The sequence below is a fragment of the Cloeon dipterum genome, chromosome 2 (assembly GCF_949628265.1).
Source record: "Cloeon dipterum chromosome 2, ieCloDipt1.1, whole genome shotgun sequence".
NCBI lineage: Eukaryota > Metazoa > Arthropoda > Insecta > Ephemeroptera > Baetidae > Cloeon > Cloeon dipterum.
The window spans coordinates 32103516-32116096 of NC_088787.1; the positions used below are offsets into that span (position 1 = coordinate 32103516).

Sequence of the window (12581 nt, forward strand, 5' to 3'; positions counted from 1 at the left end):
AAGGATAAATTGTTTGATGGTCAATGAAAATTGTTAGTCTCTCACGCTGCGAATGTATAATTTAAGATGAAGAAATTTTCAAATAAAAAATAAATTGTTATTGCAAACACAGGAGTCGAATAAAAATACAAAATTTTTGTCAAACTTATTGGAGTGAGAGCGTTGCAGAATTTTTTTGGTCAATTAGTTTAATATGTTAGAAATTTTAAAGAAGGTCAATTTAGTTTTAAAAAAAAATTAGTCAGAAATTCTAGTCACAGTAGAAGGGATCCTGTATAGCCTAATTATTGAATGAAGTATTTTGGATGCATTATAATTAACCAACAAAGATAACTAAAGCTAAATAAACAATCAGGTAAATCGTAATCTTGTTACTTTATCATATCATGTTATCTACTATTCTCTTCAGATCAGAAGATGAAAACATGCTACGATGAAAATTTTATTGTATGGATTTAATGGAGATTAGAATATGACAGTTTTTAGCTATTGATATTAAACCTTTCAATTAGCTGGTAATTGAATTTAAAAAAAAATGGGGGTAAGAGACAAAAAAATATAAAATTGAACTTTTTTATTTTATCGTCACAGCCATAACATCCCCAAATATTAATTTTTAGAATGACAACTATAACTATTTTTTCATTTCGTAACAAGCCGTCATGTGGTTTGCTCCGTTGAAAGATCTCGACAAGAGGAATCGAAATCTGACTTGAAAATTGAGAACGTGGTCCAGCGCTGCAAATTTCAGGGAAATCAGCACATTCTAATTTACTATTGTTTTGGTCCTTTTTTGATGGTCTATGATATGAACGGTCCAGCTGCTCAAACAATCAAGTCAATCTACCGCTCGCTGAAGCCGACAGCGCATCAAATAATTTTATTATTGTTATATTTCTCTAAACAGGTATATATTAGCAGAATTTTATGACGCGTTTAGCATGTTTACTGTGTATTACTATGGATGATCGCACTTTGTTCATTCAAAGGTTAAATAATTAGCTCATAAATCGAATAGATTTTGTAATGTTTGCTAAAATATTTTAAAATTATTTATTTTATTGCATAATTTTTACTCGTCTAGCCGCATACTTAGAGGCTAAACAACAAATTGACCAGAACAGCGAGCGAATGCATTTAAGGACAAACCTCGTCGATATCAATATGTGTAGAGCCCCTGGGAGCGGGTATTAAAATCTGTTGCGACGGTTGGCTACCCTTTCTCGGCTCGCGCTCTCACCTCAGGCGATGAAAATTTGATGTCCTCGCTCCGAGTGAGTACAAGGCGGTCGCAATAAATATAAACCCTTCCCGCGGTCGAAAATAAACGGCCGGCAAATTTCATTAACGTCCAAATGCGAAAAACAGCCGGCGAGAGGGTTGCACGGGGTGGCGGCCAGCTGGAGAGCGAACGGCCTGATCGATCGGCCGTCTGCACTACTCTAGGCCACCCCACCAACCAGCTGAGCAACCCTTGCTCGCACAGCTCTTTCACTACGTGCAATATCTTGAGGGACGTGAGAAATGGATACGCGTTGCTTTACTCAAATCCTTTACATCCCGACATTTCTGATGACACTTTCAACAGGGTTGATCATGTCATCATGCATGGGTGTATGATATGGTGACAAGATTCAAAAATTGAGCAATTTACATCTAATTGCACGACAATAGATGATAGTGATTGTTTAATTTTTATCTTACAATTTCACCGTTTAGAAAAAAATGTTACGTAACGAGATTTTTCACGTCCCTTTTTTACTATCTTTTTTGCTTCTTCCTTGGGAGCCCGATCCCAACCTCCTTTCTGCGTGGAGAGATAATTCCTATCCACGTCTGCTATTCACGAAAGTGATCCGCTCGCGAACCTTTCAAGGGGAAAATGGTTCACGTGTGTATAGCGGCGAACCTGCTCAGCCGTCGAAATAGCTCTCACACGGTGTTTTTGCCAATAACAAACAGTTTTTCGCACGGGCACGGCTGTCAAATCGGAGGTCACCCGTTAGAAATTGCTTTCATTGATCGAGCGCCCGGAGCTTTAATTGGAGCTAAATTTGGACTAGCAGCTCGATTGTTTTCGCCTTCGTCTCGTCTTACCTGCGAATTGAGTTAATTAACGTCACTCGAGATGCGAGACTTTCTAAGAATACTGAAGTTGTTTTTCATTTTTCATTTCTATTTAAATGAGCCTACGAAGCGCGCAAAAAGCGAGGCCATCCATTATGGGTGCACAGAATGACGCGCCCGTGCAAATCCTTTCATCAATTAGGAAAACATAATGACCATCAGAACGAATTTGATTAATCCCCGTGTGCAATGAGAGGGCTCAATTATAGGACACGATGAGGCAACTAGCGTTTTGATCGCATTATGCTGTGATATATTTTGCTGAATCAGAATATAACAAATGGATGCGGATGGGTCGCGGTCTTCCGCAAATACATTGACCAAACACATGCAAGTATGCCTCGTGTTATTTGCATTGGGAAACGGTTAATATTAATTTATATTTTCTATAGTAGCGTTAGTTTAAAATGATTTCAGGAGAGATGTGTGGCATTGTGGCTTTTAGTAATCATGTATCGTGATCAAATTATACTCTAAAAATTTCACGTGTATAGTTTTGTTAGTGCTTTTCCAGTAGAATCTAAATTAATATATTATGCTTTTGCTGGGAACAAATTACACCATAGCGAATCGTGCTTCAAATATTTAGATTCTGTCCTCCAGCACAAACCGAAACAACTTAATTATCATATTAGCCTATATTATAATGCTCATCCCTTCTTTTAAGACAGAATATTTCAAAAAATAAAATTAGGTCGCAACCGAGTTAGTGAACAGATTAGTTAGGAATCGTGAACCCTATCTGATTATTTCAGAATCAGGACTGAACTTTTGTAATGTTGTTGTTTCATGTTTACATGAATCTCTTTCAAATTTAGGCAGATGATAAATATCACTGTACTGATTTCCAGTCCATATTTGATTATTTACCATAAACGGATACGCAGCTTGCTAAAGTAAAAGACATTAAAAATTATGTATTCAGTATTTATTCAATTTTGTAAAAAAAATTGTGGTGCAAAATCTCAAAGCAAGTACATTAACACGTATCTTTGATATCGCACGTGCGACGACAGAAAAGGTAGAATTGCAAATAAATACGCGACGCCGAGGGTGGCGCGATTCGCAAGGATCGGTCGTCCGTGCGGGGGTGGCAGAAGGGCCGCCACCGCCGGCGAGAGGGAGGAAGGCGTGGCAAGGGGCGATATCGACTGGTTTGCGGCAATACAGAGCGCGTGCGGAGTGAATTGAGCCCCGCCGCGTACTTCTGCACTCTGGCGGTGCTCCTCTACTGCCGCAGCAGACCCCAACGACCTTGAGTGACCTCGCCCCGTCAAGCCCTGCTGCCGTTCGTTGCACCCACTGATTGCGAACGAGAGCCGCTATTCAAAAATTTTAATCACACGTGAACCCCGCTGCACTTAATCAACGAGTGGGGAGGAAAAATAATGATGGTGTTGACAGTATTATCTAGTTTTGCTGCACGAACACTTAATGGTAAAATTCATGTCATTATTGTGTTTTTCAATAAACCGCTTTAGAAAGATTCAATAAATAATATAAATACTTTTATTTCTGAGTCATTTATACCTGTAAAATTACAATCCAAAATGAGCTATTATATTCAACTGTGCCGTTGAAATATTCTTCGCTGGTATTCTTTTTTAAAATGTCATTTTGACAATGGTTGTATGCAAAAGGAACGAAAACGTGATTTTATTTCCTCTGCTGCACTATCTAATATGTTGTGCTTGTTTGCTTTGAACTCTCGCGTTTCTTTAGAAAAGAACAAAGATGACTTGTTTTTTTTTTAAGAAGTACTCACTGCGAAGAATTTCTTGCTCTCTTTTTTGCTGCTGCATGTATGCTTGCCAAGAATTTAATATATCATTTTACTTGCGCTGGAGCAGTGCAGCACACAGGACATTATTTTCTGTCGCAAGAATAAATTTCTGATTAACAAACTAATTTGGAAATTGCAACATAAAAAATTAGCTTTGTAAGACACGCTTTACTTTACTATGGGGCAAAATAGCCCTGCAGAACCATAATAGAATTACTTTGAAACTAAACCTAAATCCCAAATTCTCTACTTTAAAATTTAAAATCATTGTTGAAAAAAATACCCCTCAAACCGACATGAATGGGGGATAAATAATTGGGCATCGACTTAAACAAATTAATTTAAGTAGTACATTTCTGACAGTAGGTTTCCTAATGCTATATATTGTTAAGAAAATATGGTGCATTTCTCGTAATTGGATTTATTAGGAGGAAAAGGAAAATCTATCTTAAGCACACTTACTAAAGCACTACAAACCATCTCTAGAAATATATGGGAGCACTGCCGGATTGACCCAACCTCTCACGTGAAAGGGATATTATTTTTAAATTGGATGGCGAAAAATCTGTCTACTGGCTTCGCCTTACACACAAGTCGAAACTGTGCCGCATTACAGTCATTCAATGAGGATTACATAAGCCATACTTCTTGACGGGATCGCCAATAATTGACCTCAAGCAAATAAAGTCTAATCGCAGAAAAAAATGAACTAATGGCAGTAAAGAATTAATCTAATGATAAACCATTATCATTTGGGATATAAATATAGCCATAACGCATAAAATTATAGTAAATGAATATTAGGTCTGGACGAGAATCAGGAGTTATAATGGGAAGGATTGTCCTCCTTTTGAAGCTGCCTGATAATTTATTACAGTCTTAGCAATCACGAAATTAATGACGGAAATGTAGATTTTTCGAATTATTCCCATTGCATTGAACTTATTGCACTGTTCAATGTTCCCAGCATTGGAAATCCATAAATTTGCTTCTTAATTGAGCCTATAATAGAATTGCAATGCAGGCTGCTTGCTATAAATTCCGCTTGATGGCAGCACCGATCCACGCGCGAGATATCGCTTACATTCTGACTTTACTCGCGAGCGCGGAGCACATTATTCGGCTCGCTTGAGTTTTATGCGATCCTGATGCGTGTGAACCGCTCGGGGGCCTTTCTGCTTACGGAATGGCCTCTATTCGTCCTTTCTCATTGGATACATCTGATAGCCGAGGTTGGTCGGCAGCAGCTGATTGCGGCTGCCTGTGATCCACTTTCCCCGCGGCAGCTTTGGGGGTGGTCGTATCCCCTACAATGCAGCCACCCCCTGCGCGAAAGAACCGGCGGAAACAATTCCCATCCTGTTGGCATTGCTGGATTCCAGCCTACCCTCGCAAAAAACCCTCGGAAAGGGTCTGTAAGACCTCGATGACCTTTTTGGTGCCGAAGCCGGCCTCTGCAGCCGCCTTCGCGGACGTGGCTCTCTCCAGCTCGATACTGGCAAGAGTCAATGTCCTGAACAGACAAGCGCACAGTTGTCGGTGCTGGAGCGACCTCCTACGCGAGTTGAGGCCTCTGAAAACCCGATACACACCGCGGCTGAGAGTTGCGACGCCAAATGCCGTCTCTATCTCCAAACACAAAGGAGACCTCAAAATGGCTCCCAAATAAATTTGCGATCGGTGCATTGGTGTCACCAGGTGTTGGTCACGCCTTCCGTTATGGTCAGCACTAGTCCCAGGTTCAGCCTAGCGAATAGCACTCGGCCAATGTCCCTGATTTCGCTTGCCGGGCAGTTATCACAACGTGCTAATTCGTCAACATCGCCTCCATGATGCTTTTGCTCACAGTTGCCTTCTTGAGACTGCGAAATTTGGTTTGGAAAAATGTGCAATGCATGACGTGTGTTCTGCGAGTACGCATATATGCACATGCACGCTTGAAATGATAACTAATTCAGCTTATTTTGACAACTACTAACGCACTGTCGTTGCATTTTGGCCATTTTATATATGTTTGGTGCAGCGTGGGCGGAAATCAGCTCTTATCTGCATCCTGCACAAAACTAATTTTCGCTTGATTACGCTTTTTACTGCCAGCGGTTTATTTGTACGCTCATTTTGTCTTTAAACTGCAACAATCGCAGCTCCGTGCGATATACAGGTTATCGCCCTCATGTTGAAATATGGAAGCACGAACTCGTCGCTCTCACCGCTGCGCGTACTCCTAGGATTTCATGAACGCCTGTTACTCGAAACATTTGTTTTCCCGCCAAAGAGAGGTTTTACTCAGAGCATTTTCCTCCAACAGAGAGTTCGATTTTTGTAATTCTCGCTCTCTTCCTTCCACCCGGCCAGGTGAGATGAACTTGGTATGACGCCGAGTTGGGCCTTGTTTTCGACCAGTCGAGCTGAATTTTGGCAAATCAAAGCCTCGCCTTTAAATCGGCGAGCTTTGTTGAGCGAATTTTGCAGCACCAGGCCAGGCCGCTTGGCACTTCTCGGTCTGCTCACCAAACGAGATCGTCTTTTGTAGGCCGCTTCTAACGCTTGTCCTATTCGCAAAATACGTCATTTGTCCTTCAGGAACCCGTCCATCGCCGATGTGACTTTGCCAATATACCCAGGGAGCAGAGGAGCGTAGAAGGTAAATTCGCAAATTCGCAATAGTGATTTTGCACACTCTTCCGCCAGAGTGAGAATGCTGCGGGGTTCGTTCTAGCTATGGAAACTAGATAGCACCACGAGAGATTCACGGAGGGATCACTGCAAAAAAATCAGCACGCTTGTATATGCCGCGAGATGTGCCCCTTCTTCTATATCGCGGTTGGTGTCGTGCTGTTGCCATTTCGCGCTTGCCTCAGCTGTCTTCTATTTTTGGCCTCACAACTCACAACCTGCGTCGCAGCAAATTTGAAGCGCAGAATTAATTTCTGATTGATGTATATACAAGTAAAAATCATAGCTACCAATTTTGCAAATTCCATGCAAACTCATTACCAAATTACTTAATGGTTATTCATCCGTTCAACAGTCCTTACCTTTAATAATATGAAAATGAACTGGAGTGGTCTTCAAACTGAGCGAGCTTTTATGCTTTGCGCCAAATAACGAAGAGCTGTGTTTAACAATTTATTTTGGCACAGTTTGCGAATATCAAGGACGCTTACGAATTAGTTTGAAGCAGTGGTGATAGTTGTGTGCTTGTTCAGTTTCCTTAACTCTTATCAATTTTTTGCCAAGCCTTCGGACGAGCTTAGTTCGCGACGGATGCTCGTGAACTTTTGCATACGCGCACACTTTCAGCGCACGATTGCGACCCGTGCACCGTTTCTTAACTCAAGCTGCTGCGCATGTAACCAAAATGGAGACTTTTGCTAATAGGGAATCATTAATTTCTAAGAGGTCAACAATAGCAATTCCGTAGAGATTAATTTTTTAATAACATATTAGTCAAAACCTGTATTTTGAACTTATAATTTTCGCTATGGAAGCAGAGGAAATATTCTGAAACTTCTGCTTTTGTTATTTAAATAGCAATGGCAAAAATCGCCAGCTATTTTATTTTGTGAGTTTACAATTTATACAAGAGACGTTTAAAATATGTTAAAAATTTACAAATTAAAGAAAATTTACAATGAAAAATCCAGGTCGAAGAACTGGTTTCGCCCGATCAGTTGCTTAATTTCGGAAATAAAAAAACATCGCCGTCTTGAGCTATTTGAGTTAAATCGGGAGCGCGTTAAATAGCCGGGGAATCAAACACGCTGGATTGTGCGCTTACTGTTTCATACTTCCTGGATCAATTTACAGGTCATTTTGACGAAAATTATTTAGTATGTAACAAGTTTATTGGTCTATTGTCTTCATCATCACTTAACTTGGGAAATTTATGCGAGCGTTTTTTTTTTAGATATTTCAAACATTCGAGATTATACAGAGAGAGAATAGTGAGAATTCCGAGTTCACTGAAAAATTCGCGACATTACTCATGCGTGGCATTACTCCTCCCGTATTATTTCCCAAATATTATTAATATTCTTGCTCAAGTCAAATACAATAAAATACATTAAATTAAAAGGTTATACAAAGCATGAAAGGCACAAGCGAAAAAATGCTAAAAAGATCCATCACAATCTCTGACAACTCTTTTTTGGGCAGTTAACACAATTCTCATATGACATGACCCTCTCCATATAACGATCGATATTTTAGGAAGACGTGATGCTGTGTGGAAAGTTTTTCTGTTTATCCAACGTAACTGTAGAATTTCCTCTCGTTTTGTTTCTGTGAAACAGCAACACAGAACAAGCACGCGCACAAGAACGCACAGCTGTATAGCTGCTAGCTTTTTCCATTCAATCTTTCAGAATACAAGGTGGGTAAGTAGAGAGAAGATTTGAAATTTGAGAAATTACAATTTTTGCTTGTGTCACTCGACTAAAAAAATAGTTGCAAGTCGCGTGGTTTTATGCGAGCATTTAACTCGTATGAAAAGTGAAAGCGCTCCTCCCCTTTCCCGTACAAAAACGGAGATGATTATGCTTGTCACTCTTTTATATCACTTTCACGCTTACAGACGTCAAACCACCGCACAAAATGCCAGGCGCACATAAACCAGCTGGAGGTTTGCGGCTCCAGCTTTCCAGCTTGGCCCCGTTTGAATACTAAATTGAAGGTGTCGCAATCTGCACACATGTGCAGTTTACACCCGCTGATGTATACGCATAAATAAATAAACAATCGTTGCTACCAATCCGAGACAAATTAATTGCTAAGAAAAAGATGAGTTTTACCGGCTTTACTCTATAGGTCGCCAGCACCAATTATCAACATTCCCTAAGCGATAAACATTAGTAAGCAGGAGTAATCTGTTAGTATAAGGTTAGTTTAACTAATATTTCTCCATATGTTTCTACCCGTGGCTACACTCTTACTAGGCAGGTATGCTGCGCCAGGAGGTTCGTGCGTTGTGCTCCGAGCACCGTGTGTGCAATACCGCAACATCAGATATGTACATCATGCTATATATGAAAGCTCACATGATGCTGTTGTCTATTCGCTAACGTATTTACGAATGTCTCGACACCAGCTCTGCCCCGAGCGATTTACGTTTAAAAGCAAGCTCTGGACGATCAATCGCGAAAACCAAACAGTAATGAACTGCTCGGCAGCTGTCTCTTTTAATTCAAAAATTTGTTTTACATTTAAAGGATTAAGGTGTCGTCACACAAATAATATTGTTTCGCATTATGAATGAAATTAGTCTTTCTCGACCATTTATCGCTTTTAACCCCCCAGTCTAGACAAAAATTCTTTTGGGAGGACAGTTTCCTTTTATTTCATTTAAAATGCTCCTTTACCCTTTGGGAGAGGCATTTCAACCCACTTTTACTGTCTAGCCAACTTCTTGTTAGTAAAAACGGTTGGAGGTTGGACAAAAGGCCAGACAACTGTGCTTTTGACAACTAAATTCACAGGGTAGGATTTTTTCTACTGACAAATGAATAACGCCAAAACAGCCTTTTTTCACTTCATAAACGCAGCAGGTGCATGTTTCTTTAGACTACACGTGGCTGCATTTTTTCATTGATCGAGCGCCTGGAGCTTTAATTGGAGCTAAATTTGGACTAGCAGCTCGTTGTTTTCGCCTTCGTCTCGTCTTACCTGCGAATTGAGTTAATTAACGTCACTCGAGATGCGAGACTTTCTAAGAATACTGAAATTGTTTTTCATTTCTATTTAGATGAGCCTACGAAGCGCGCAAAAAGCGAGGCCATCCATTATGGGTGCACAGAATGACGCGCCCGTGCTAATCCTTTCATCAATTAGGAAAACATAATGACCATCAGAACGAATTTGATTAATCCTCGTGTGCAATGAGAGGGCTCAATTATAGGACACCATGAGGCACTAGCGTTTTGATCGCATTATGCTGTGATAAATTTTGCTGAATCAGAATATAACAAATGGATGCGGATGGGTCGCAGTCTTCCGCAAATACATTGACCAAACACATGAAAGTATGCCTCGTGTTATTTGCGTTGGGAAACGGTTAATATTTAATATCTTCTCGACCATCTGTCACTTTTAACCCCCAGTCTAGACTAAAATTCTTTTGGGAGGACAGTTTCCTTTTATTTCTTTTCAAATGCACCTTTACCCTTTGGGAGGGGCATTTTAACCCAGTTTTACTGTCTATATAGCCAACATATTGTTAGTAAAACGGTTGGAGGTTGGACAAAAGGCCAGACAACTGTGCTTTTGACAACTGAATTCACAGGGGAGGGTTTTTTCTACTGACAAAAGAATAACGCCGAAACAGCCTTTTTTTCACTTCATAAACGCAGCAGGTGCATGTTTCTTTAGACTACACGTGGCTGCATTTTTCTCACCACAAGCTTTGTTCCGCTCCGTCGATTTTCCTGCGCCTAGGGTCATGACGGTCACACATGGATGAAGAAAGCCGGGCGGCGGTGCCAGGCCGGAGTGCGGCCGGAGGAGGTGATGTGCGTGCGGAGGCCGCGACCACGCCTCCCCCGCCGAACGGAAGGCGGTGCTTGAATATTTTACCTCTGCTAAATACAGCGGAAAATCATATTTGGCCTATGGACGGCTAGTCGGCGTTAAAATTACAATTTAAAAAGGGTCGCGCAAAACGTAAAATTAATTATTTTATTTAAAATATATAAATTTCCGCGCTTTCCTCCACGTTTTCAGACTTTTTTCCCCAAAAATTTTAAATAAAGTATTAGGAGACAAGACAATTAAAAGAAGTAACTTCACTTTGCTTGCCACATCCATGGAAACGCGCAGGAACAGAGAGTATTTCCGAGTGGGATGCACCCCGGCTCATTTGAATACTAAATATCGAGAGCCATTAACACCTCTCCTTTTCGCTTGCTGCGCTCGCTCATGACTAACCGCGGAACCCTTATAACCATTTTGTGCCACATTGTTTCATTCAGCCTCATTGCTTTGCGGTTTGGAACTCAAAGAACCCTTCAATTATCATCAAACTCAATCGGGGGAAAAAATAATCGAGAATGGTTACAAAAGTTTTTGATTAAACTTTGAATCTGGGAAGTTACTCGATAAGAAAGGGACCCATCCCGCGCCGCTGTCACCAAACATATTGATAAAACTGATTATTGGAAATCGAGATAAGTTTTAAAACTCTTCCAATTTAGAATTCGCTGCTCTTTGCTCATTTGCCACATGCAGAGAGCAATCATCGTCTCTCTTTGGTCGAATTATTGAGAAATGCGACCTTGGAAATCAGCCCGCACTCACACAAAAGCCATGTATTGATATCGCATTACCAGGCGGCCCCGCTCTTGCCAGCAGCAAATGGGGGAGAACTCACTCAATTTGTACAGGGGCTGCGCACAGCTCACAGAGCTGTCAGCAGTAACACATTCACAGACTGACGGAGGTCGTTGCCCACCCCGCGCGGGGGCCGTCCAACCAACCAGCTGTGAATAGGTCGAGGGCCCGTTAAGAGCACGCTGGCTAATCGGGTAAACAATTGGCGGCCGCCAGCAGACAGTGAACATGGTTTCGGCCTGACACCTGCCAGGACAATTGAAAGCCTTGAGTGCCAGGCGTTCATCAGGCACGTGGAGGTCGAATTGTGAAATAGCCGTAGTAAATGGGGGCCGCTACCAGCAGGCGTCTCATTGCGGCCTGGCAGCGCGTTCTTCTGCAAGGCGGTCCTGCATACAAGCCGGGGGCAGGATAGGGGTGCCCAGCCACTCCCACCCTTGCCAGCAAGTGGGTACGCTTGATATTCATCAAGCAGCCTGGGTAGGGCCTCCGAGCCACTCCCTTTGTGCCGTGGACACGAACAATGCGATGTGGGGCCCAGAGAGAGGTAGTAGAGTGCGGGTAGGTGGTAGCCCTTACAGTCCCAGTCCGTCAATGCATACCACCGCTCCGACTCACACACGCCCGTAATCGTCACTTCGCACCTGTAGGCTCAAAGATGTTCCTCAACTGTCCTCCGCTCGAGCCACGCTGGCGCGGAGCTCATGATTTCGCAGGAGGTTCCCTCATTGCTCCCTCGGCAACGTCATGTTGTGCTGTGCACACCATTCCCCACACAACGTTCTGCCACTCCCACACTCAAAACACGGAGATAATATATTATGTGTGGGTTTTCATACTAGCTAAATATACACCTTTTCATTCTTATCACGCTCGCTTTTTTTCGCTACAAATAACACTGCGATTTTAAAATTCAAAATATCCCAAGAAGAAAATTAAGGTTTAAGTAAAGACTAAAAAGGAATCGACATTCCCACCAGTATCGAGTCAGATTTTGTTACGGTTAATTATCTGTTGCTATTTACGCTGTGGCAGTGGCTTTTGCCAGTATCTGCGCGTGGCAGCGAGCAGCAAACGACTGGCAAGGAAAATACCAGCGCGACTTTTACCAGTATCTGCAAGATTTCAATTTTTCAGGAGGAACAAAAAACCGGTTTATCAACACAGCAACAGAAGATAGAATGAAAATTTGTCAATATTTTGAAAATCAACACTATCATCCGGTTATTTTCATTTGCTTTACCCATCACCATGCAATAATGCCTTATGTGCAGGATTCACTCGCTGGAACAAGGCAATATCGGGGCATAATATATATTGTTTCCACGTGATAATGATGTTTTATAGG

At 41.6% G+C, this 12581-nt stretch overlaps 1 long non-coding RNA gene across 1 annotated transcript; it reads right to left on the reverse strand.

Moving 5' to 3' along the window:
- Positions 1-3076: 3076 nt before the first annotated feature.
- Positions 3077-7212, reverse strand: LOC135937166 (uncharacterized). Its single transcript, XR_010574462.1, has 3 exons — positions 7078-7212; positions 6949-7025; positions 3077-6804 (listed from the first exon to the last, which is right to left on the reverse strand). It is a non-coding gene; the product is annotated as an uncharacterized LOC135937166 (long non-coding RNA).
- Positions 7213-12581: the final 5369 nt, after the last annotated feature.